This window comes from Falco cherrug, chromosome 2, assembly GCF_023634085.1.
Source record: "Falco cherrug isolate bFalChe1 chromosome 2, bFalChe1.pri, whole genome shotgun sequence".
NCBI lineage: Eukaryota > Metazoa > Chordata > Aves > Falconiformes > Falconidae > Falco > Falco cherrug.
Genome location: NC_073698.1, coordinates 93596831 through 93621716, shown reverse-complemented (window position 1 = coordinate 93621716; position 24886 = coordinate 93596831). Strand labels below are relative to the sequence as shown.

Below are 24886 nucleotides of genomic sequence, written 5' to 3'. Positions count from 1 at the left end.
GCCTGCTCCAGTGCGGGCTTCCAAAAGGGTCACAGTCACCTCCTTTGGGCACCCACCTGCTCTAGCATAAGGTCCTCCACGGGATGCAGATGGATATCTTCTCCACTGTATGCCTCCATGGGCTGCAGGTGAATATCTGCTCTACTGTGGACCTCCGTGGGCTGCAGGGGGACAGCCTGACTCACCACAGCCTTTGCCACAGGCTGCAGAGCCTGGAGCACCTCCTGCCTCCTTCTGCACTGACCTGGGTGTCTGCAGGGCTGTCACCCTCACATAGATTCACTTCTCTCTTTGGTTGCAATTGCTGTTCATGGTTGGGTTTTTTTTTTTCCTTTCTTAAATGGTTATCATAGGAGGCCTTCCACCATTGCTGATGGGCTTGGCCACGGCCAGCAGCAGTTCCATCTTGGAGCCTGTTGGTATTGGATCTACTAGGCATAGGGGAAGCTTCTGGCAGCTTCTCACAGATGCCAACCCTGTAGCCCCCCACTACCAAAACCTTTCCATGCAAATCCAATACAGTCACAAAGACCCACCACTGACTCAGTAACCCTTGAAAATTATCAGCACAGAATGGACTACTGATCAACCTGTGCCACCTGGTAGTGTCATTGCCTGAACACATTTATTTTCCAAAAAGGATAAAGGTTAAAGGAGTATCTGATGAAACTGGTTCTCATCAGAAGCATGTACCTTCCTCCAGATCATTGAACGTGATAAATGAGAGCGTGCCAAATAACAGAAAGAGCAAGTTTGAATATATCCTTCAGTTTTATTTCTGTAATGGAGTAACCAATGTGCAATTTTAAACAAGTACTTTCCCACTTACTTTGCTGGAATAATAGGACTAGTAATAGAAGTCTTATTGAGATTAAGAATAAGGCTTTTAAAATGATTTAGAAGACATTAAGTTCAGTGCTCCTGGGAAAGGGAGCATCTCTTTCTACAAAACAGCAGTTTTCACAATGTCCCTTTCCCTACCAAGCTGCAGTGATAAGTTCAGGGACTAGGGGCATCGACTGTCAGATCAGGGGAGACAGATCTCTCTCTGCTCTTCACTGGTGGTGGATTTTGAGGAGACAGGTTACAATTCTGGTTGCATGTATGTCCTGACACAGGCATTGCAACACAATCTATGAGGAAGACTAAGAGGTTTCAAGAAAAGCTTACCTGAACCTTCCACTGTGACTTGTGGAAACCAAAGTTTCTTAGGAAAGTATCGCTTTTTGCCAACTTCTAGTTTCATAGGAAAATAATGAAAAAGCAACACTGAAGCTATCAAAATAAGAGTCTCACATTTGGTTTCAAATGTTTTTTCCTTTCCAAGTTGTTACAGATTAATTATAGCAAAAAATGTAACTTTAAACTTAAACCAATTTGAAACTACCACAAAACCTTTTTTTATCTAATGGAAATACATTTTTGATGATGAATTATTTTTTAAGTTATCATTCCAGTTTCAGATGGAAGAGAGCCTTCTCTGGCAGTACCAAGGACTGAGAGCAGCAGTATTCTTCCACATTCAGTTTTCCAGGGGAAGGATGGAAAGTTTGTTTATTTGAGTGTAGATTTGAATATAAGGCTTCCATGGATCTCCCCTTTAGATCTAGTGATCTGCCATGTAGCACAACTTCAATTGCCATTCCAGGACACTCATCAATGTCCTGGACTTCACCAATGATGGAAAAAGTAAATGTGCTCTACTGAAACATTGATGCTGCTCACAGATGTACGGGAAGTAAAACTAGACTCATTTACAGCCTTTCCTTCCAGCTGTGAATTCAGCTGTTACAAAGAGAGCTCTTGATTATTCTTGACATATTTTAGTTTTCATGCGACTTACAAAGCCTTTCTAAAAAGTCCCTTTAACAAAAATAACATCTTAATGTAATTAATGGCAGTTTGATGCAGTCATCTAAAAGTGATGGTGTTAAAATATCTGCAAGCCATTATCACATCTGAAGGAATATCACACTATAAATTAGAATAAGATTAATATTATAGTAAAATCATTTAAATAACAGGTTCAATGACTGGTATTTTCTTCCACCTCAATCCAGAACCCCATAAAAACTGTATGTTCTTTAGTATGTAATGAATTTTTACTGCATTAAAACACTTTCTAATCAACTTGGGCTGCGTGATTTATCTGCTTGATATGATTCCCAGTGCTTTAATACAGAGCAGTCCTCTAAAATAACCTGAAACAATGCAAGCTTCCTTCTTATTTTTTTATTTAGGAAATTGATTCCTATTTTTTCCCCTCCTCATTCCTCACTTACCTGCATTCACAATGTAGAAAAGTTTACTTACTTAAGGCCTGAAAAAGTAGTTGGAAAGGCATTTCATTGCCTTTACTTGAGACTATTCTAAAGTAATAGTAGTCATACTTGCACAGAAGTATTTGCATTAACGTTCAGTCTAGGGTACCTTGATTAAAACAATTTTGAAAGGACAACTTGCCTTACCCACTGATAATAACTCAATCTGGAACTGCCTTGGTTGAATAATTTCTGAAAGTTTGTAGCTCTTTGGATTAAAATGAAGTCCTTGGGATATACTGGACAAGGAAGGCCAATAGCTATAAGCATTAGAAATAAGCATTTGAAAACTGTCATCATGATTTTGGGTTTTTTTTCTTTTCAGGTTAAATGAATATCTCCAACAGGAAAGAGTAGAAGATTGATTTGAACAAATGTTGAGCTTCACCATCCCTTTTTCCCTTTTGCACAAGTTGTTCAACATGATGGAATACAATACAGCTGCTCCAGAGCGAAGGCATTCTGTTCTGTGTAAAGGTCCCCTCAGAGGGGAGCGTGCTTTCTTGTGGCTGCAGCCATTTCTTCTGTAGTATTGATGTTCTCCAGGTGACTCATGTGTGAAGCTCCATGTGTCTATGTTAGATATGTCCCTTCCATATGTCTATTGCAGAGAATGAGTGTACTGGAAGCACTTGGCAGTAAGAGAGATATATATTTAGAACAGCAGGGGACTTCCCCTGGGACGGGGTCCCAGCAAAACTCTGGAAGTGCAGTAGAGACCAGGAGAGTCTGCAGATGGGATTAGCTTTCAGGGAAAGGAAGACAAGGCATGGTGCTTAGCTTTTCTTACATCTACATGCCATACTGAGAGTGATTAAGGGGAAACCGCTGACCTTCTACATATATCCTCTTCTGCTCTTCATTTTCCCTAGAGAATAGACAGCTAATTACTACAAATGACTGGGGAATAGAGCTATGAAAGGCTTTTAGTACTTACATCTTGCCTAAGTCCAAAGTTGTGATGCTTTAAACCTGTCTCATCTGGTGCTGAAAGCCTGGAAGCATATATGCATATTTAGTGCAGCATCCATATGAACACAAGCTAGATTTAGGTATTCCAAGTAGAAATAACATTTTCAAGCCTTGAAAGCCCAGATCCTGCACTTTTGGCCCATGCTTACATCCTCCTGGCACTCACAAGCTAGATACCCCTCTATCTGTGCCAGTGAAGGGGCCCAGTCTGCCAGATATCCATACACCAGGTCACTCGGATCATCACAATGCAGCACGGTGACAGTCAAGTGGAAGGGCCAGAGTGCAGGAACTGAGTTCTCCTGACCTAGCCTGTGTCCTCCCCCTCTAAAACTGTCTAGCCACTAGATCATACACTTGCTATAGCTTGCCAAACAAGGAAGAATTTCAACAGACATATCTCCTTTCACGTCCAAAGCACATCTCAGATTGCAAAACACCCTGTAGCTTTATGTTTAGGACACTCTGGTTGGAGGGAAGAAAAAAACAAGCACCAAAACCAACACCAAAATCATCAAATGAAGCAAAAAACCCCCAAACCCAATACCCTGAATAACCTGAATGCCCTTAAACCAACAACTTGAATACCTTTATTCTTATTGCCTTGGAGAAACAGATTAAGCCTTGATAATCCAACTGAGTTCTTATGGCAAATCTTGGCACTTTCTTGGGGAGAAGGGAGGAGTAGAGGGGTGCATTCAATGCAAAACTACCAGGTGGGGACTTGTTGCCAAGATGTAGGTGCCTACATCCACAGTACGTTGGGATTTAAGACTTATTTCTGTATTTCTGAGTGGCGATATAAATGTCTTATTGTTCAGTGTGGTAGTTCCTGATTATCTTCCTGTGATACCCCTCATTTTTCCACTCTTCTGCTTTATGGAGTAGTACACCCCGTTGTGGTGGTCAGGCATGTAAAAAGCAAGGTAGCAGAGCACACTGCCCTCAGGCACTCCCATTTTCTCATGTTTTTCACTGTTGGTATTTTCACAAGAGGGGAAGTGAGGTGGAGACATAAGCTCCATTCACCCATGACCTTGGATGCAATTTGATTGAAGGTTATCTAACCAAACATAATCTCTTCTGAACACAGACTCACAAAGCATTAGCTTGCTGTGATTGTTCAAATAGATGAGGAAAAGATAGAAAGGGAATTTTCGGAATCTAAACAAAGTTAGGAAAAAGACCAACAGAAAGGTTATCTTTTTTGTGGAGGTTCAAAAAATAATTCATCTTTAAAATGACTACATAAAAATAGAATACTTGGTTTCAAATTCAATGCATCTGGCCAGGTACTTTTGAAGGCTTTCTATGGCTTTGTGTGCCTGTAGCCGAAGAAACCATCGTGGCAGACTACAAAAGGGGGAGAAGGCACTATATGGTGGCATCGGCTACATTTTTCATGGATAACGTTACCTGCTGTCTACCTTGAGACATCCAATCCTTTTAAACAAAAAAGCCCAGGAGTAACTTTTCATATTGAATACAAGGCAGCTCTTCCCCTCGAGAAAACCTTTGCCAAAATCTTTCTGAGCCCAATTTCCATCCTTTACCAAGTGTTGGCAGTGCACTTGCCAGCACCAAGACAGGCACCGGCATGTGCTGGAACAGAACCTACTCAGACATGTACGTGCCCGAACAGCAGAGATTTCACTGGCTATCCCCTACCTGGCAGAAGTAGGCAACCCAAGTTAAGTGTGAAAAGTGACACACAGCAGACAGTTATAAGGTACTTTACAAGGTATTGTCCGTATTTTCCTGTTTTCCAATATATAAGTAGAATATTCTTATCTTTTTAGACACATCTTGATAACAAAGAATCTGCTCTATTCTTTTTTCATACCATGTAATACCCTTAAACAAACCTCTTCTGTATGCACACGGATCAGTCTACGAGAAAAGTTTTCTTTAAGATCTCCACCAGCCAAGAAGCATGAGGGACACCACAGACTGAATAAATAACATAAACCCCAGGAAAAAAAGACTAAACATGGGAGAATTTATTACCTTGATTCCCAAGCTTCAGATAATTTATTTGGTGCAAACACCCACCCCACTACCCATCTGCCTGAAATTTCAGGAAGACCATGTTTGTTCCATATTTCCAGGACAGCCCCCCTGAACTGGCAAAGGGGGTTTCACAAATTTCCTTGGCCAAAGGTGTCTCATCTGCTGTGTCACAAGGCACTTGTCCCCTGGGAAACTGAAAAAATCAATCCACATTTTATTCCTTAAGCAAGATTTACACAATGCATACCTAGTTCCACCTAACATACTTTGGTGACAGGGAAGAGAAGGGCATCACAATAAAGTTAAATAAAAAAGACATTCAGACATCTCCAAGTACAGTATTCTTTGACAAGCTTTTCTGACTAATATGCAGCTGAATTAATTCACACATGGATTCATCCACTTAATAAGGCAAGCAGCTATACGTGCACTTTCATTGGGGATTATTGAAGGGCACGTTGTCATTGATAATAATTACAGCGTAACAAGGCAAGTGAGAAGCTCACAGTCATTCAGAGTGAAAAATGCCATCCCTAGATCAAGAAGTAGGGGTAACTTTTCTAGTTACACTGTAGGTCAGCCCTTGGTGTAACTTAAAAACCATGTCCCCACTGGGAGCTGCACGGCAGAGCTGGTCCACATTTGGTTTTTAGTGTTGTCATGAAAAGCTTTCTGCAGAGTGCCCAACCCTAAGCACTTCTTGTGCATGTTGTTTCCACGCCACCATGAGCTGTGGGACCTGAGCCACACATCCCATTACTGGTGGGGAAGATGGCCACGGGCAGAGCCTCCCCAGTCATGGCACAAACAGAGGGAGGATGGCTCCTCACCTGGCATGAGTGTGCAAGTCCTTGCATGCATGGAAGTGTATGCACTGCCATAACCCTGCCGCTCTGGATGCGAGGATCCTTCGGTGCTTTGACTAGGGATATGAGGAGATCTTTGGCTTTCCTCAGAAAATAAACCTTTTTCCCTGACCCCCACTTCCATGCAGTATTGTAATCCTGATAAAACACTCCCCTGTGGATGGACACTAGCCACTGAATTAGCAGTGAATTATAAAACGTATCACTCAGATCAAAAGCACTGATGTAATTTTGTCAACTTACCTTTTTACATATGCAATTTGATCCAGTCTTCCTTGGAATAATCTCTTTCCAGAAGTTTCCCTCCTTTTCTACTGTTTAGCATGGAGGATGAATGAGTCTGATGTCTAGAAGAGCACATCCTCCCTCTCCTTCTGCTGTTTCCCTGGGAGAAGGATAGAAATCCGAGTAACCCTGTCACCCTAAGGTCATGCAGGCAATGGTCTTAGCCAACAGAGGTCTAAGAGTAGCCACTTTATATAGAAAACTCAGTGGTTTTGTCTGCACTGCCTCTTAGCGCTGTTCTGGAGGGGACCCAGCTGCTGGACCCCCCGCATAGCCTGGGAGAGCAGCAGTGTCGCAGGCTGGCCCTGCAGCGTTTGGTCACGTTGGTGGGCACAGCAAGCCCTGCTTGGGATGCTCTGAGCTGTGAGGCCTTTCTCCATGTCCCCACAAGGAAAGAGATGCACAGGAGGCTGCTTCAGGTATGTGCTGCTTATCAGGGATGAAGTCTCTCCGAGATGCCTGATTCCAAGCAATAGGCTTGGTGTTTCCTGCGTGTAAAACCAGAAAGAGTAACAGAGCCATACCTGGCAGGAAAATCAGATGGTGATGGTCAGAGGTTTGTAAGCAAATTTGAGGCTGCAATTTGCTGCACCATCCCTGAGGTCAGAGATCATTTTCCTCCCAAAACACACAGTACTGATTGCTCCTCATCCCCTCCAAATTCCAGAAGCTTGAGTAAGTCCTTTGCATTGGTTACTAAAATAAGTAATTGACAGTTTCTGGAAAGGGAAGGGGAGAGGGCTTTCGGAAAACACATTCTTCTGAAAGCAGAAGCTAGGCAAATTGAACTTGAAATTGAAGTGCAATTAATCATCAGTGAGGCATTGCAACAGCTTAGCTAGAGATGTGGCAGATTCCGTGTCATTTGAAATTTCCCCCCTGTATTTCAAATCTCTCTGGAAGGAAAAATTTAGCGAAACCAAGTCAAGATTTTTCATGCAGGAGTTGTTGAGTAAACAATATGGCTTATACTGATAAATGACCACATAATTTATTTTGTAGCTTTAAAAATTATTCTCTTTCTAAAAACAATACATAATATCCCACAAATATTTACTTTGCAAATCAGAGGAGCATGTTAGTAAGCGGATATTTCTCCATCAGGGCTGAGTATGATGTGTGCATATTGTCGGTCAGCTCAGAATTGCAGCCACAAATGTGTAAAGGACCCCAGACACTCATGCACTCTTGCTTCCTTTGTTAGCTTGAACCAAACATGTGGTTTGCAACCTTTTTTTGATCTGCAGACCCCTAAATACTTTGCATTAAGCTTCTCTGTAGTATACTGCAGATTGCTCAGAAACTTTCCTCTTCCTCATTACCATATCTGTATGCTGTAGAAATAGTCATGGGAATGAATTAATGGATCTGAGAGTCCTACAAACCACTAACTAAATTACCTTTTCCTGATCCCATGACTATTCTGAGTTCATGCCCTGTTATCCTTCTGCTACTCTTCAAAGACTAAAGCCTTCAATAGGCATCCCCATTTGCCTGCATAATACAAAATTCATCCAAATCCTGTTGGAGTCTTCAAAGCCCCAAAGTTTTGTTCACATAGCAGGGAATGGTTTGTACAGAGAAAAAAGTAATAATGTTCCAGTAAGCCTAAAGAAAGTAATCAGTTAATTTTATTCTGGTTGGAGGAAAAAATCATTCTGCTTACCTCTGTGTCACATTTCCTATGTCTCGTTCCCTAACTCTATGAAAAGACCTAGTGGGTATTGAGGGTATTTTATTGTTACGTTGTCTGTCTGCCTGATGTAAACAAAAATATGTCTACTAATGACTTTTTTGGCTTAGTGTAACTCCTAACAAGACAGTGATGCTCCCCTGCTGTCTTGTACCGTATGCCTGGTTATTTATATCTGTGTAGGTGGTTGATATTTAAGGTGGCCAAGATGCAGTAAAAGCATAAAGCAATTAAAATAAATGTATCATGTCTCTCTCCCAGGTTTTGCCAGGGAGCCAATACTTAATGAGGCTTAACATTATCTGACAGCCCTTCAACTTTCCTCTAATTAACTTGCAGCAATTTGAATAAATCCTCTGAACACAGTGGGACTGTCTGTGAATGCAGTGTTTTGCATGCCACTTCAGAAGACGTTGACCTCCTTGGTGTGACTGTGAGGCCGGGGCTTTTAGTTTCTTTCTCCTTTAATTGCTCTTTCCCTTGGGAGCTGCATTGATACATTTCCCTAAATAGAAATTTCACTGTACTTTTATGAGAAGGCTCAACAGTGTATTGTATATGCTCCAGAATTCAAAATATTAATGTGTATCTTAATAAGCAGGATTCCTTGTGTTTACCTGCTACAAGTCATGTTCTCCCTTCCAAACAGTGGTCAAAATAATGGAGGCCATCTTCAAACCCCTGCTGAAGTCTCTGGGATCCTTTTCTTTCCCCAATGTGTGTCATTCTCCCCTCCAAATAGAGCTGAATAAAACCCTTTGGATGATAATTTGAAAGACGTCTAACAGGAGAATATTCATTCCTACTATCAAAGGTGACATTATTGACCAAAAAGCCTAATGTCATATTTTGAAATCCCACTTTAGTTCATCCAGATCTAACATCTTGTCCCTGTCATGAAGGGTAGGTGTGAAGCAAGTTATGATCCCTTTCCTCCCTTCACTCCTCATCTTCTGTCATAGACTAGCTCATATATCCAAAGAGATAAAGCTGAAAGATTTAAATCCCCTCAGATGGAAGAGATCACGCTTATCATCAGATATGGCTGCAAGGGTGTGTTGTGTTGGACAAACCGGAAGATTCTTTATCCCTGCTTCACCATATCCTACATGTAAAAACCTTCCTCATGGCAGAAGGATCATTTAGAGGAGAGTACACCCAGTCAGTGTTCCCCGCAGAGAAATAATTTTTCTTCTTTGTAGTGGGTACTTCCCTTGGAATTTTGCATGTGGTATAGAGGTCAAAAAAGAAAATATAGTGAAGATGGACTGATTCTCAGCAGATGCAGAGGGCTACTGATTCTCACTAGTGACAGTTGTGCTTATCTTTGCTAATTACTTACATTTTAAGGTCAAGAATAATTGTGTACATACCTGAGAAGGTGTGGGTGCCCAAGACGCTACATACTCTCCCAGCATGTGTCACTTGCTGTCATAGACAGGTGAGGCTGACTGTAAAAGTGTTTGCTTAATGACTTGTTAACTATCAGTTATCAGTCTTAATTCTTTTCAATATAGTCCAAAAGCTACCCTCAAGGTTAGCTTTAATATGACAGAAAAGGAGAAGGAGCCATGTTGCTAGGTCTTGCATAGTTGCCTGAAATCCCCTTTGACAACACATTTACCATAGCAACGGTGCTTTATTAGTGTTTTGTCAATTTGTGACCACTAATTTACGGCATAGTTCTGTAGCTTGTTGTGTTTATACTGGAAAAAACCCTTCACAGACATTTTCAGGTTCTTTCCGTGGTTGTTCCGGTCTCTTATTAGGACACTGGTTAACAAGCCAAGCTTATACAGCTCAGCTTTTGCTTGTACAATTCATCCTACCTTGTCAGCTTGATTTGGTGCTGGGAAACTCATATTCTTGAGCAAACAGTTGCTCTTCTTAAGACTTACAACCTTCTGTATCATCAATATAAAGTGTTGATCTTCAGCTCTTCTTTTGGGTTCTTAGAGTATACCCTTCCAGGGAAATATTACTTCATTTGTCATTCAACAGCTGAAGTCACCTTTAGTCTTCCCATTCAATACATTGGCTAGCTTCAGTCATTACTTTTTTTCTAGAAATTGCTTTTGCCACACAGTAGGCCCCTTTTTCTTCCTCCCTTTTTTTATTTTTGGAAACGGACAACTTTGCCAGAGTACCCTTTGATGTAGGTTATACTTTTCCCTACAGCTTCACAGATAACAATTCATGTGCAGGGTGAGAGAGCTCAGAAAGGGCAGAGAAGCAGAACCCGGACTAACAAAGTGAAATCCTGGGAAAGGAAACAGGCTTGATATGAAGTTTTCCTAATGTGGAGGTCTATTGACTCACAGAATAGTCTGCAAAGAAGCAGGAAAGCCCTGGTAAATGACACATTTTAAACTATTTAGGAGTAGAGCTTATGGGGACTTTTTCTGATGAAAGGTGAAATGTGAACCACTGGAAGGCAGGATTTCTCACAAAAGAGCATCACCTAAGTTTGGTAAGTTGGAGTTTCTACTCAGACATTGGTGGAAAAGGTGTACTATCAACCTCCTAATGGTCAACAGTTTTATGAGTAGGGTGCTTATCTGCACTGTGATTCCACCTTCCACAAATACAAGATATTGAAACAAACAAGGCCAGGAGGAGAGAAGACACTGAAAAACTTGGACCTCAGGCTCAGGAAATCAGTGGAGAGCCTGATGGTAAGTCCTGGTCTGCATCAGGCAGACCAAACAGAACAACAGAATGGAAGGGACCTCTGGAGGTGATCTGGTTCAACCTGTCTGCTCAAGCAAGCCACTTAGACATGGTTGTCCAGGACCATGTCCAGATGGCTTTTGAATATCTTCAAGGGCAGAGACTTCACAGCCTCCCTGAGCAGCCTGTGCCAGGCTCCGTGACCCACACAACAGAAGTATTAAAATTTGTATTTCTGATATTGCTTTTCCAGCTTGTCATGGCTTTTCTAATGTCCCAGTAGAAAGGTTTCTTGTAGAAACACTTTTCACCTAGCTTCCATTTTGAGAAAAGTACTTGGAAGGTACAAAAAAGTAATTTACTGCAGTTCTCCTTGTTTTCAGAATGGCAAGGACAATTATGTCCACAGCAGTGGGATACGGGTGCTTTCTCCAAGAGCACCAAACTGCCATTGGTGCACGTGTAGAGCCTGGGGATAAAAAGATAGGCTGAGGGATCAGGAAGGGCAAACTCTCCTTGAACGAGCACCTCTGCAACATATTCCAGAGTAACCCTGTTTTCCCAGTAGTCTTTGGCCTCAGATACTCCTCCCTGGATTTTGAGGGCTTTGTCTTGTTCTCAGATGGTAAACTGGATTGTGGAGGCTAAATATTAGATCAAATGAGTTGTCATGATACAGGATCCCATGAAACAGTTGCAGGGAGCAGAGGATTCTTGCCCTCCTATAGGCATGCTCAGACAGAGTAACTAATAACCTGTCACCCATGCCCAGTTGCATTCTGTGTGGAAAACTAGTAACGTAACAGAAATTTATGCTTACCTGAAGACATTTACAACCAACAGCTTGTATAACATTTGATATGAGTACATCAGCAGCAAGACAGCAAGACTGAAGAGGTTGGGGTAACATCCCATAGCCATCTACAGAAAAAGCCTTTGTATTATTTTCATAATCCACATACCTGCTGCTCTTTCAGGGATGAACCCTGGAGTCATAAAATCTTTGAGTGCAGAACCCCAAAGACAAGCTTCCTGGCAGAACCATCAAACACATTTGCATTCATATTCCAAATCTGAATCGCAAAACAGAGAGAAGATGCTGAGGTGGTTGCCCTGCAGGAAGCCCTAAAATAGGAGCAGAGGGCACCATTCAGAAGAGGGAATGTTGCCATTAGTACTAAACTTCCAGTTGTTTTGTCCTGCATGCATCATGGGACCATGAGGTAAAAGAAAATGAACACTGAGAAGAACACACTGTTATTACGAAACAATTCTGACTGTATGTATTTTTTTAACTTATAACCTTCTGTTTCCTACCTGGCAATGAGATGTTTGACCTTGAAGTCTCAGTGTATTAACTCTTGCTTTTTGTTCTTTTTTTTTTTTTTTTTTTTTTTTAATATTATGCCTCTTCATTGCCTTAGTGGCAGAGCAAATTATGGACCAAGTGAGAAACATGTAATGGTCTGTTTTCACAAAAGCAGAGAAACCAAAAAGAGTAATGTCTGCAGGCAGTCCACAGAAGTCTACAACACAAGTATGTAAAGTGTTTCCTGATAAATTGCAAAGGGATCCTTTGAGGACTGCTATTAACAAGTGCAAATTTTGGAGAGAAATGCCCTTCTGCCTTTCCCTTAGTGGGGATTATCTAATGCATGTCCCACAGGAAGAGAAAGAAAAGAGGTCATCCTACCTTTTTGAACAACCCCCATGCATAACACTTGTCTAACCAAGAGATCACATCTCCAAAGGGTCTTACTTCAGCGGAGGAACTAATGTGACTCACAATCTTGGTGATGATTTCTTCAAGAGTCTCTTGCATGAATGGACATCTTATACAATCACAGTCCTTTTCTTACAAGAGATGTCCTTCAGAGAAGGTATTACCTAATAAGGTCTTCACCCCACAGAACGACTCAGATCTCAAACTGCTTGCAGAGCCTAAACTTCCCAACAATTAGAACATCATCCTATTGTCAGGGACAAGAAGGAATGGCAGCAAGAAAATGTGGACACAGGGCTGCTAAGACAATCAATATATTTTATGTTCTACCTCCTCAGTCACTAAAGAATCTCCCCATGCAATTTCAAGTAATATCACAGACAGTAATGTGGGGGAGGAAGGGCATATCTATCTATCCTTTTTTTTTTTTTCCAGATTATAGTTTTCTGCTTTTTGAAGATAGGTGCAATGTCAGCAATTCTCCAGTTAAATGACTCGATAAAGTCCTTGACAGAAGTCTTGCAACTTCACATGGTGAGCCTTTCAGTCTATTAAGGTAAGGTGGTCTGTCCCCTTGACTTGAGGACGCTAATCTCTCAGAGTATTGAGTCAATGCAGAGGTGGCAATTTTTATTTCTATGTTTTTGTTCTGTTAGCTTTTTCATCTAGCCCCAGTTTTCTTCTTTGTCACCCAAGGATAAAAATAAAAGGAAAGCTATGGAAAAGTTTGCAGGCTTCTGCATTAAACTCTTTCAAAGCCTACCTGCTTGGGGAGTCTTCATGTACAACAGCCTTACTGGGTTTACAGACCATCTCTTGCGCCTTCCTGACAGCTCAGCAAGGTGACGGAATGGTACAGAAACCCAAGTAATGCTTTTGAAGGTTTAGAAAAAGAATTAGCCTGTGCAACAACTATCAAAACATTATTGTGAATGACTTAAATGTTAACTACCAGATGAAATAGCATCTGAGAGCTAAACTGGACTCAATTTGAACCAAGAAGTCTGTTTCATAGTTAAGGTTTATGGAAGCTGTATTGCTAGAGGACTTTACAGAACTACCATAGCCTGTTTGCTATGGTATATAGCATTATACAATATATAGCATATAGCTATATACAATATATACATATAGCAAAATACAGTTGATTGAAGTAGTAGAAATCATGAGGATTTTAAGAATATCCACTGTCTGTAGATTTGTCGGTGATTATCAAGTGATATGTTACAGTCTGGATTTTAGAAACTAGGAACTGTTATGCTCAAAAGTTTTTTTAAATGATTTGTTGTTAGTATAACTGAAATGGTAACAGTAAAATCCATATTAGTCCAGACTTAGTTACTACAGGTAAAGAAAGAATAACAATACAATCAGAGCTGATAAACAAACACTTCTTATTTTCCATCACTTCTGAGGAATTATGCTGACCCTTTCCCTACTCCTCTGGGCCCCAGCATAGGTGGTTTCATGCTGCTGGCGGTGATGGGGTCGTTATAGCAAGTCATCAGCATTTAAAAGCTTTTGCTGGAAAGAACACGATGTTCACGAGGATGGTTTCATCTCCCTCACTCCAGAATCCAGCTGGGGGCATTATAATCTTTGCTAACATGTTTTACACCTTTACTTTTTACCCACAGACACCCAGTCAATCTGAAAAATCATTATTACAACTAAACCAAGTAAAACAAAGCTTCAAGCAGGCCACAAAATAGTCATAGAGAGCAAGCCTGAGAAGCTGCAGTCCTGAGAACTTGCAAACTCAGCAAAAACCTCCTGGCCTATCACTAGGAGCAGCAATACCGTATTACATGCCATAATATCAATATAAGCATGTTTTTCAAATGAAAACTTCAGTGATGAACAGTTTGCCTCTGCTGGCTGCTATGTGGGCTCTGCTTTTCACTGGAAGCCTTTCTTAAGCAGATAGAAAACTTTCCTTAAAATCTGTTGCCTTGCACAGCACATTTGCAGTTCCCTGTCCTGCAAAATGTTATTCTGTACTGCTTTTAATGCTAGATAAAAACTAACTGGGAAGAGGTCAAATGGCTTTGCCTGCTCTGGGAAGAGTTTGCAAATCCCTACAAACAAAAAAATAACAGCAGCATTCACTTCAGTTTCTGTGAAACTGCCCTTCACAGCCAGAAACAGAGGTCAGGCTTACATTTACAAATCTACTTCCAATTAGTGCAGGTGTGAAATGAAGGTGACATGCAGGTAATTGAATGCTACTGTTGTGATTGTATGGAGAAGTGTAAGCAAACTGTGGACGGTGGACCAAGCTCCTTCCCCTCTGGAAGCTACCTGTGCTTTCAGAATAAATCACAGAATCAGAGAATAATTGGAGGCTGGAGGGCACCTCTGGAGATCATCTAGCCTAACCCCACACTCAGGGCAGGGTCAGCTAAAGCAGGTTGCTCAGGACTATATCCACTCAGGTTTTGAATGTTTCCAGGGATGGAGACTGCACAGCTTCCCTGGGCAACATGTACCAGTGCTCAGACACAGAATAATTTTTTTTTTTCTCTATGTTTAAGTGGAACCTTCTGTGGTTTGGTTTGTGCTCACTGCCTCTTGTCCTCTTACTAGGCACCACTGAAAAAAGCCTGGCTCTGTCTTCTTTACTTACCCCCATCAGGTATTTATAGACATAGATAAGATCCTCCCCCCCCAGCTCTCTCAGCCTCTCCTTGTATGAGAGCTGTTCCAGTCCCTTAATCACCTCTGTGGTCCTGTGCTGGACTCACTGTAGCGGTGCTGTGGAGCCCAGAGCTGAGCCCAGAACTCCAGCTGTGTCTCAGCAGTGCTGAGCAGAGGGGAAGGATCACCTTCCCTGACCCGCTGGCAACGCTCTGCCTAATGCTCCCAGGAGGCTGTTGGCTGCCTTTGCTGTAAGGACACATTGCTGGCTGATGTTTAACTTGGTGTTACAGGATCTCCTGAGTCTTTTCCTGCAAGAGTTTTGTGTCACTTGTAAACAAGCTGAGGGTGCACTTTGTCCTGTTGTCCAGGTCATTGGCCCCAGTATCAATCCCTGCTATATGCTATTAGCCACTAATCTTGTTATAAAAGGCTATCCGTTTGGGTAAGCAAAACATTCCCTTCATAAATCCATGCTGACTACACCAAATCGTCTTCTTACTCTTCACGTGTCGGTCTGCAGAGAGCTGCTAGCAGCCAGAAACTAAAGGCTAGAAATAAGGGCTTCATTAACCTCATCTCAACTTTCAGGTGATGAAAAATTTCCTTTCAGTTGCTTTTCCTAAACACCGGTGCCCATGGTGTGCTGGCTGTCTGAGAAGGAGCAGCAAGCACCATTCCATTCTGCTGGCTCCCAAGCACGGTACAACAGAAACCCACTTTTTTAAAATGAGGACAGGACTTGTGAGGTAGGAGAGTGGGAATGACTGCAGAAAGAGATTAGATGGGGAAAGCTAAATCATAGAATTCTTGGAAGAAAATCAGGGCTGGGGTTCAGAACATGGGGGGACCAGAGTAAGGTGGAAAACCTAGGAAGAAAAAGATTAAATCTGTAAGGAGATGGAAGATGAATATAGGAAAGGTGTGGGTGAGCAGGTGGGAGATTACTAACTGAGGAAGAACCAGGGATGAGTTTGGTGATGGGGTCAAAGAAAGAAGGGCTTCAGGACATGCTGGACCACCAGGGAGGAGCCCCTGAGCCACATCAACACTGAAAATGTGGTATGGCCTGAAACAGAGGTCAAACTAATGAAGGCTGCTGGGATTATTGGTTTGCATTTCGCGACTGGTTTGCATTTCTCCAGTCACTGCCAATTGCAAGGGGAAAGGAAAATCAAAGGGAGAAGCAAGGGAGGAGGGAAGAGAAGGAAGAAAGGGAAGAGAAAGGTGGCAGAAGAAGACACAGAGCTGGGAGCAGAGCTTACCATGTCCTGCTATCAGAAATGTTCTCTCCTTGTCCTTCTGGTCCTCTGGATTTTAGAGATGTTGTTAGTCCTGTCAGATGTATTTCTCATGGTACCTGGAAGCTACAGTTCCTGGTGGAAGGATGAGGTCCTGGTGCAGGGAGTTGTAGGCTGTTCTAGAGATGTAGGTCTTGCTTTGCCCTTATCAACTGCTCTGTACATACTGCCAAGCAAGATACATAAACATGGCATTTTAAAAGAAGCAATCATGATGCTTACATTCTCTGTATGTCTAGCTTGATGAACAATAACTTCCTCACAGTTGCAACTGAAATGAAAACCAGCTGCATATTAAGTATTTACAGCGCTACATAATACTAACAGCTGAGGGGAAGAAAAAAAAAAAGATGCCAGATACCTCAAGTGGGCATCCAAAATTAGGAATCTTGCTGTGACTTTGCTTCCTGATTGTACAGTGGGGACTCCTTGCTGAGAAATTGTAACAATGGATTGACTAATGCTTGCGTAGAAGACAGTCATGGCAGTGATCAGCTGCAGAGAAAAGCACTGGAGGATGGTAATAACCTTATCACCAGGGCATGGTTTGAATAGCCTACAATGAATGAGTCAGGGTGCCAACATGCTGAGCAATGAGAAGGAACCACATTATTCCACACGCATCTGCAGTGATGATGCAGGGTCTAGAGGAAGGACAGTTATCATACAGTTAAAGACCATAGCAGGATTCATAGATCCACAGAAATTTAACTGAGGCTGAAGGGGCAGTATCACTCCTAGCATTGCTCAGCTTTTCAGTGATTCATCCTGAAGCTTTAGTCCTTGTGATTGTAATTAGTTGGTATGGGTTAGTAAAATATGCACTAAAAAGTAGAAAAATGGAGAAATAATTTTAAATTGTTTCTTTTGCTTCATGCCTGTTAAAAAAAATATAGACTTCAAGAGAGGAATAGGGGTTGTCAAACATCAGTGCTGCCTTTCCCAGTAGTGTTCAAGTTAAGTCCAGTAAGCTTCCCACCACTAACATCCAAAGCTACATCTTCTAAAGCTCGGTCCTCTCCTGAAGGCCAGCCCTAAGGGTGACAGAGTCCTGGTGCCCACACGGCTGTGCAGGTTAACCTGGCTGCTTGCCACAGCCTCTGATGGAGAAAGGCAGGAGGACATCAGCACGCCTGTTTAAAGTCCCACAGTCCCTCCCTTTCCTTATCCTTGGCCCATCTCTTGTCATCCTTGTTATTTTGGCATCTGAAATATCCTAAGGATGTGCACACTCCATCTAGTGCCTGACTTCTGCAAGAGATGGAAGCATGCAGTATGCACATGCCATCCCTCTCCCCCGTTAAATTTTGAAGCCATCATGTTTAACGTATCATGATAACAGCTGGCCAGGCAAAGAAGCAAAACTATAGCTGCATCTCTAACGTCTCTATTATAGAACAAAATGCCCAGAAACACAAACTCAAAATCTCTTACCATACTGTTACACTGTTAGAAAAGCAGCGTTCCTCAGAGGGGTTGGTTTGGGAGTTAGCGCAGGCCAGGAGGGACCAGTCCGGATTGCTGATGCAGTCACTTTGTTTTGGAGAGGTTAATGGTAGGGGCCTGGCAGTTTTCTTTGCTGTTGGCCTCAGAAGCAGCAAACAGCCGCAGCATATGTATTAGCACAGCTGTAGCTTATCTGTGTCCGCTCAGAGAACAAGGCTGCTGCCTAGCCATTAGTAAACACCAGAGAATCCACATAGGAGAAGTTAGTGCCTATTCTCTAGAGGGCTGACAAGAAACCCTAGCTGGAGTCTGACCTGTGAGATCCTTGGCCTAAGGATCTGTGGGCTAAAAACAAGAGAGCTTGTTCTCTGTGTTCATATAATATTCCCTCCTAAACCAATTCACCATCCATGCAGAAAAACAGCTTTAAATCACATTCTTTTTATCGTATTACTGTGGGTTACCTCAGCAATGTGCTTGCATGACCAGGCTCCACAGTTTCAGCTCTGGAGGTACACGCTTCACAGCATTCTCTGTGGTCAAGAAAAAGTGGTGCTAGTGGAAATAGTCATGCCAAGTGAACTTTGCATCTGAGGCCTTAGCACCTAAGGATTTAAACATCACAGTCAGTGTCCTGAACTGCACCTGGAGATCAGGTGAAGTCAACCCTATCTCAAAAGTAATGTCGCTATGTTCTCCCAGTGTCCACTTTTTGCTGAACAATTGGGCAATTTGATTTTATAGCAGCTGTAGCTTGATCTCTCCCCAAACAGCTGACAGTACTGCACAGGACATTAATCCAAACTCCAATCTTGAAGTCAAGATATCTCAGGTAAAAATTTGTGTTGTGGAGAAATAGCTAAAGCATTTGTACAGAGCAAAAATGACCAGCAAAGCCTCCAAGGTTTCCCTTTATAAACACAGGGCAGAATGAGGGAAGGGTAGGAGGATGCATTATATTGTGCTTATTAGCCTGGTGACATTCTTTGTTCTACACAAAGCTGTAGGATAAATGAGCTTTTCTTTCTTTTTTTATTTTTTGTCATGTTTTCATTTCTTTTCTCTGGGAGAAGCATCACATCCAATGCTTCATGAAACAAACCAGCCAAATTATTCTGATTCATTTAATGACCATTTGGCACCCTTTCCTTGCTCACCCACCTACCAGATAAATAAGCTTATTAAACCTTTGGACTCTTTAGATAGGTAAGGACTGTGAACAACATCCGATGATTCTCAGCCACACTGAGAATAACATCTACAATCTGACCATCTGATTGTGCTGTTTCAGATGTGCACGGAGCTTCGTTCTGCCCCTTTGGTGGGTGAGATTCAGGTAAATACTAACTCCGGTTCATACCCCACTTCCCCCTTAAGTGAAAGACACCCACTCACAGTGGTCTGAAGGAAGCAAAAGCACTCTCCAATCTGGTTCCTGATGTTGGCAATGGGTGCAGAGGAAATCAGGTTGTGCTGTGGCACCTGGATGCTGTTCAGCTTCAGTAAAGCCAAATCAAATATGGACTTCTTTTTCTCAAATATGAAACACTTACCAGAGGGAATCCTTAATTCCAGTTTCATCATGCACTGCAGTTGCATATGGATGAAATGCTGCCCTTAAGTGCAAATACGTGAACCTATATCCTCAGGTCATCCACACATCAGAGAAAGAGGTCCCCTGCAGTCATGGAATCTGGCTATAAGACATCCAGGAACTACTGGTGCAATGAAGAGTACACTTACACACCTTATACTTTGGAGTAGCAGGGATTTGGGGATTTCTTTACAACTAATTCCTGAGATGTGTTTGAAAATTTAACAGGATTGCGTAAAGTAGTGAACATGCCCCTACACTAAGGGCTGGCCACCTGTGAGTCCACAGGACCTCTCATTCACACTCTGGCACAAGCAAAATTTGTGTACTACGGCATCTAGATAGCTTTGAGAATCTTGATATCAAGGGAGGTTGTGTGACTTTGTCATTTGGAACATGAAAAAAGTTACCAAACTTACAGGAGTCTTTTTTTTTTTTTTTTTTTTGGGGGGGGGGGGGGAAGGGGGATGTTGACCTGGATTTGGATTCAAAAGTGCCTTTGAGGCAATGTATAATGCTCAGCATTTTATTTTATTTTTTTTAATCTGCCTTTTGAACTCTTTCAAAAGTGCTTTCCAAATCCCTCAGCAATGTTCACATTCGTGTCTTATACTTGTGACACTAAAAATACTAATGGTAACGGCCACCCTTTCATGAGGCTAAGGGAACAGAAGTGCCTCTTAAGTAACTACAAAATGCTGCAAACAAAGAGCTGCAAGTTTTCCCTCAATGAATATTTCTTTGGAGATTCAGCAGCTGATATTTTACTGAACTTGTTCTGCCTGTGGGCAATCATAATAGCTCTCAAAAAAGTAATCCACACCAAAGCTTTGAGCTATAAAGCAGAAAGTTGCAGGAAATTAGGTTTATTTTGCTGTTAATGGACAGAGGCAAAATCCTGCAGTAACTCAACTGTTTTTTTAATTTTTAAATGATCGAAAGAGATTAATAAAATTTAAGAGACAGAATAACTTGCACTTGCTATAAGCATGAAAGGGCACTGCATACTAAGTATGCAGCAATGTATATATGTAATGAGCCAGAAAAGGAGCCAGGAGGCAACGTGCTTCCATAGATATGAGTCAATAAATGCATTAATGAAAGAAAGAATGGGTTCTTAGAGAGAAAATTATTTAAAGTGATCAGAAAAAGAACAGAAGTAATCTGTACAAAATTCCACCAAGAAATCTTTTTTTTTCCCTGGTTATATTAGAATATCTGCACTTTAATAGAAGCCTGAGGCAATCAAAATGGTAGTTAACCCACTGTGCTTTTACTGTCAGCCAAAGTAGCCTCAAAGGCTGATGTGTGATATGAAACAAGGTTGTTAATTCCAACCCACATGCTCCGTATTACCAGCCAGCGCACAAAATACAGTACTGCTGAGGGAACAGCAGCCTCAAGATGACCATAGCTGGAGCTTAATGGCAAAATATGCATCAGTTAAGATGGGGTCCATACTACATGAACCAGAAACTCTTCAGCGCTTAGCTGTCTGTGATGCATGGTTTCCACCCACCTGGTTACAGCACTGCTCCTCTGATGGACTCAGGCTGCAAGGGTAATTTCTAATAGAGCGAGCCCAGAGGCATGCAGATGATCGAAAGCAAAGCAGACCTGCTGTCTCCTTTCCATTATGGTTTTCATGGAGCCAGAAGAAACTGGTGAAGGAGCTCTGCATCCTATCTACACCAGCCGGCTGCAATCTGCTGCACAGAAGCAGCACACAGTAAGTTTGTGATGCCATTCCTGCTCCCTACATGTTTTTCTCACTGATATTTGCAGTAACTCTAGGCAGCTCCTGTAGAAGATTCAGAGAAATGAGAGCACTATCAAAGTAACTGCCTCTGTCTGCACCAGGCAAATGCAAGTCTTCAGGCAGCCACTTGTATGTCTTACTAAATTACCTTACCTAGAGGGATGTGTGAAGATCTGCTGTAATAATTCACAGCATATATTACATTTAAAAGGCCTAGCCTACATGTAGTCAGTATGTGAAGTCATTTATTTCTAAGACATGAAGCTGAATTAGATCATCAAACGTAATGCCTACATCTCCTAGACAGCAGACTGTGGAAAGCAGTATGAACAAAGCACTGCAGACAGGCCATGGAAATAAGACGTTTCCCTGAAGTCAGAGTCACTGCACAGTGTGCGACAGTTCGGTTGGGTGGCTGTGACAGCAAAAGGGTTTGTAAAGTCCTCTGCTGCGTGTTTTTTAGGAGAAGGCTCCAAGGAGCACTCTTGCCCAAAATAAATTACAGGAAGGACTCTTGCCTAGGGCTGCTGTCTGGAAAGTAGTAACAGCCAGCCTGTGAAATTAGGAAGCCAGCAATAGCAATTACTTCCTTAGAAGAGAAAAAGGCTTTTGAAGGGTATTATACTCCAGTAAGTACTCATTCTGAACACCCAGGCAAATTTCAGTGTCTAATTTGTTAATTATATGTAATTTCAGTAGGTATGGGTGTCCCATTTTCTGAAACCGTTATTTTTTCTGTTAAGCGTTAATGAGTGTTGGGGGAAAAATACCTTAAGCAAACTGCTATGTAAAAAAACTGAGTCAACGAGCAGACATTTCCAAGACTGGAAGTGCTGCAGGATACCTCTAATTACCAGGTCACTGACAACCAGTGACCAAGCGAGAACATTTGCATTCATTTTTTGTAGACTTCTCCAGAGCTTTCTTCACAGCATCTATGAATGGTAAAAATATGAATCTTCACCATAAAAGGAAGGTAAATATAAAGCACAGTTAATCCATCCGTTAAAAGAAACCCTGAGCATTGTATGCACCCTGCTTAATCCTGCTTTCAGACAGTCGATGCAGAAAGACTAGGCAATAGTAGGAGGACAGTGAAACAAGAAAGTTTCACTGCCTTTGGATGGAAGTGGCAACGATGTCCCTTGCCCATGTGAGCCTGAGGTGGCATGCACTCCCAGCACAACTCTCCTAGCTCAGTTTTTTCCCTGATTATTACTCTCACAAAACTTCTCTGCGGAGGTGTGTGCCAGCAATACCATCTGCTGGCTAAACCTAGCACTGTCTGGAGGTGTAGGCAAAGGGAGCAGGGCAGACAGCCCACGGTGGCCGCTTCTCTGCCCCTCGCCCTGCCACTCCACAGGGCTCCTGTGCCTGGGGCAGCAGCCAGCGCTGGGCAGCTGCTGTGGCAGGGGAAAGGCAGCAAATGTCTCTCTCAGCCTCCTGAGCCAGAAATGTATTCAGTTACTCTTGTCCCACAGCTCTCAGTGTTCCGGCTTTTAGTCCTGGTTCACAGGGTTTGGGGGCTTTTAATCACCATGCTTAACAGGGAAGAAATACCTTGCCTGACCAACTCTCTGCTCCGCTGCCCAGGCACACAGCAGAGCAGATGCAAACTCCAGACTGCACAGAGATCAGGCACAATCACTTTGCCTTATCTCAGGAAAAGAAAACCTCTGTGCTATGCCCTTTGCCGGAGCTTTGCACAAAGCAGTCCCCCTTTAAGCCAGAATAAGCATGCAAAACAATTAAGATCATTTTTATGGAATGAGATAACTGAAAGGAGAGAGCATGTGCAAAACCACTTCAGGAACTGAACTGAGAGTGTTTTCAATAGCTATTTCTTTTGGATTAAGCTGTCTGGTTATATGAGCCAGGAACAGAGAAGTATCTGAGAAACCCTACAGGGCATGCAAGGAAAGCAGCCAGGAAGATTGAATAGCTTTGGCCATGTTTTCTTTTTTTTTCTTTTTTTTTTTTTTTTTTTTGAGGGAGTGGGATGGGGAGTATACTTTATTTACAAATAGAATCACAGTATTTCAGTCACCCAGCTTCTGTCCAAGAAGTGGCTAAAGAGGCTGGGAGCCTTCGGCCTGGGGAAAGAAGAGGCTATAGAGAAGGATGACATAGAAGACTATCAAGGGAATACCGAGGAGTGAGGAAGAAACAATTGTTCATTTTCTTCATTAAAATTAGCTGGAAAATCTTGCAGAACAAATGGGACATATTAGCCATATACAAAATATGGAGCTATAGATCTCTTTATAGGATGCCATGTGTGCTGAGAATTTGCATGGCTAGGCAGACGTCCAGGCTCTGAGGGTGCCACCAGCACTTACTGCCCCTGGCAACCCCCTGGGGTTGGAGGAAGATCTATTTCCAACGTGCCAGGGATAGCAAGGATAGAGATTGACTCCATTTCATTCTAGGAGGGGATTTGAATTTTGCTTTCATCACCTCTAAAGAACGTGTCCCAATAGCCCAGCTGGTGGATAATGTTTATCATGTGTTTTGTTCTGTTCCTGCAAGAAAAATGAGCAATTTGCTTGATTTGGATTGAACTGTTTGGGTTCTAGCCTTAGAAGTAACAGAAGTAATTATAGCTTGAAAGAGAGAAGAAGTTACTTCTTAACCTTTGTTCTATGAGGGAAAGGTTTTGTGTAGGGTCTTCATCTGACTGAAAAAAAGACTGGGGGCTGTGAGCAAAGATATGCCCCTCTAGCAGCCAGTAAGCACAGACAGTAAGCTGGTACTGCCAGGACCTGAGGAGTGCTTTGCCTTTTCTGTGGGATGAATTAATAGATTTAACCCCAAGGAAGGCACCTTGCACTCACTGAGGTCTGATTAGCTGAGGAGCGGAAATACATGCCACCTAATTTGAGCCTGTGAATATGAATGGAGTTATTTTGAAAACGGGATATCTCTAGTTCTTATTGAAAAGACTTGGATAGGCAGAGGTGCTGCCTACCAGCTTATAGGACAAATTATATATAAACAGTTGGAAGGGGCTAGGAGTTTGTCAGCCTTAGCTGTCATGCTCACCAGGAGAGTGCAAAAGGGGAGTTACGTACAGGGGTGATGCACCTTCAGAGAGGACTGGGGAGAGCAAAGCAGCTGCTGGGAGCTTTCCTCCATGCAGAAGCTCACAATATTAACAGTTTCTGTTTTGGGACAATTATTTAGTCAAAGACAAAACCAACACAATTCCCATTCGCCAAAAACAGTTGATAAAAAGACCAGTTTCAATGACAAGACAACCCTATACTTGTATTCATAACATCTTTCCAGGGTCTGTTGTGAACATTCAGGATTCAGAGTCAGTGTGCTTTCACAAGACAAAGAGCTGCTTTAACTGCTACTGCCGTATTTTTGAGACCACAGAAAGAAAAGCTCCAGGGATTTCAAAAGCCCCAGACTCGGCAGAGACTCCACAGTTTAATTTGTGAAGTGAAACATCTGACAGATTACAAAGTCAATTTTACTTCACAGCACTAAAGCCATGAATCTAGTCCTGTGTCTCTTAAATCGATGATGATTGATGAGTTTCAAGCCCTTGAAAAATACAAAGGGCACTAGTTCAGAAAGGAAAGGCTTCACCTGTCATAGAAA

At 42.2% G+C, this 24886-nt stretch overlaps 2 long non-coding RNA genes across 4 annotated transcripts; one reads left to right on the top strand and one right to left on the bottom strand.

The window, feature by feature from the left end:
• On the bottom strand, window positions 1-19127 carry LOC114016877 (uncharacterized). 3 transcript variants are annotated; one of them, XR_008730872.1, is made up of 5 exons: window positions 17913-19127; window positions 16443-16644; window positions 11780-11942; window positions 6413-6554; window positions 3323-5496 (listed from the first exon to the last, which is right to left on the bottom strand). It is a non-coding gene; the product is annotated as an uncharacterized LOC114016877 (long non-coding RNA). The 3 variants fall into 3 exon arrangements; XR_008730871.1 differs by lacking the exons at window positions 3323-5496; window positions 11780-11942 and adding an exon at window positions 1-3316; XR_003561622.2 differs by lacking the exon at window positions 11780-11942.
• Window positions 15262-19936, top strand: LOC114016879 (uncharacterized). Its single transcript, XR_003561623.2, has 2 exons — window positions 15262-15768; window positions 19127-19936. It is a non-coding gene; the product is annotated as an uncharacterized LOC114016879 (long non-coding RNA).
• The last annotated feature ends 4950 nt before the right edge of the window (window positions 19937-24886 follow it).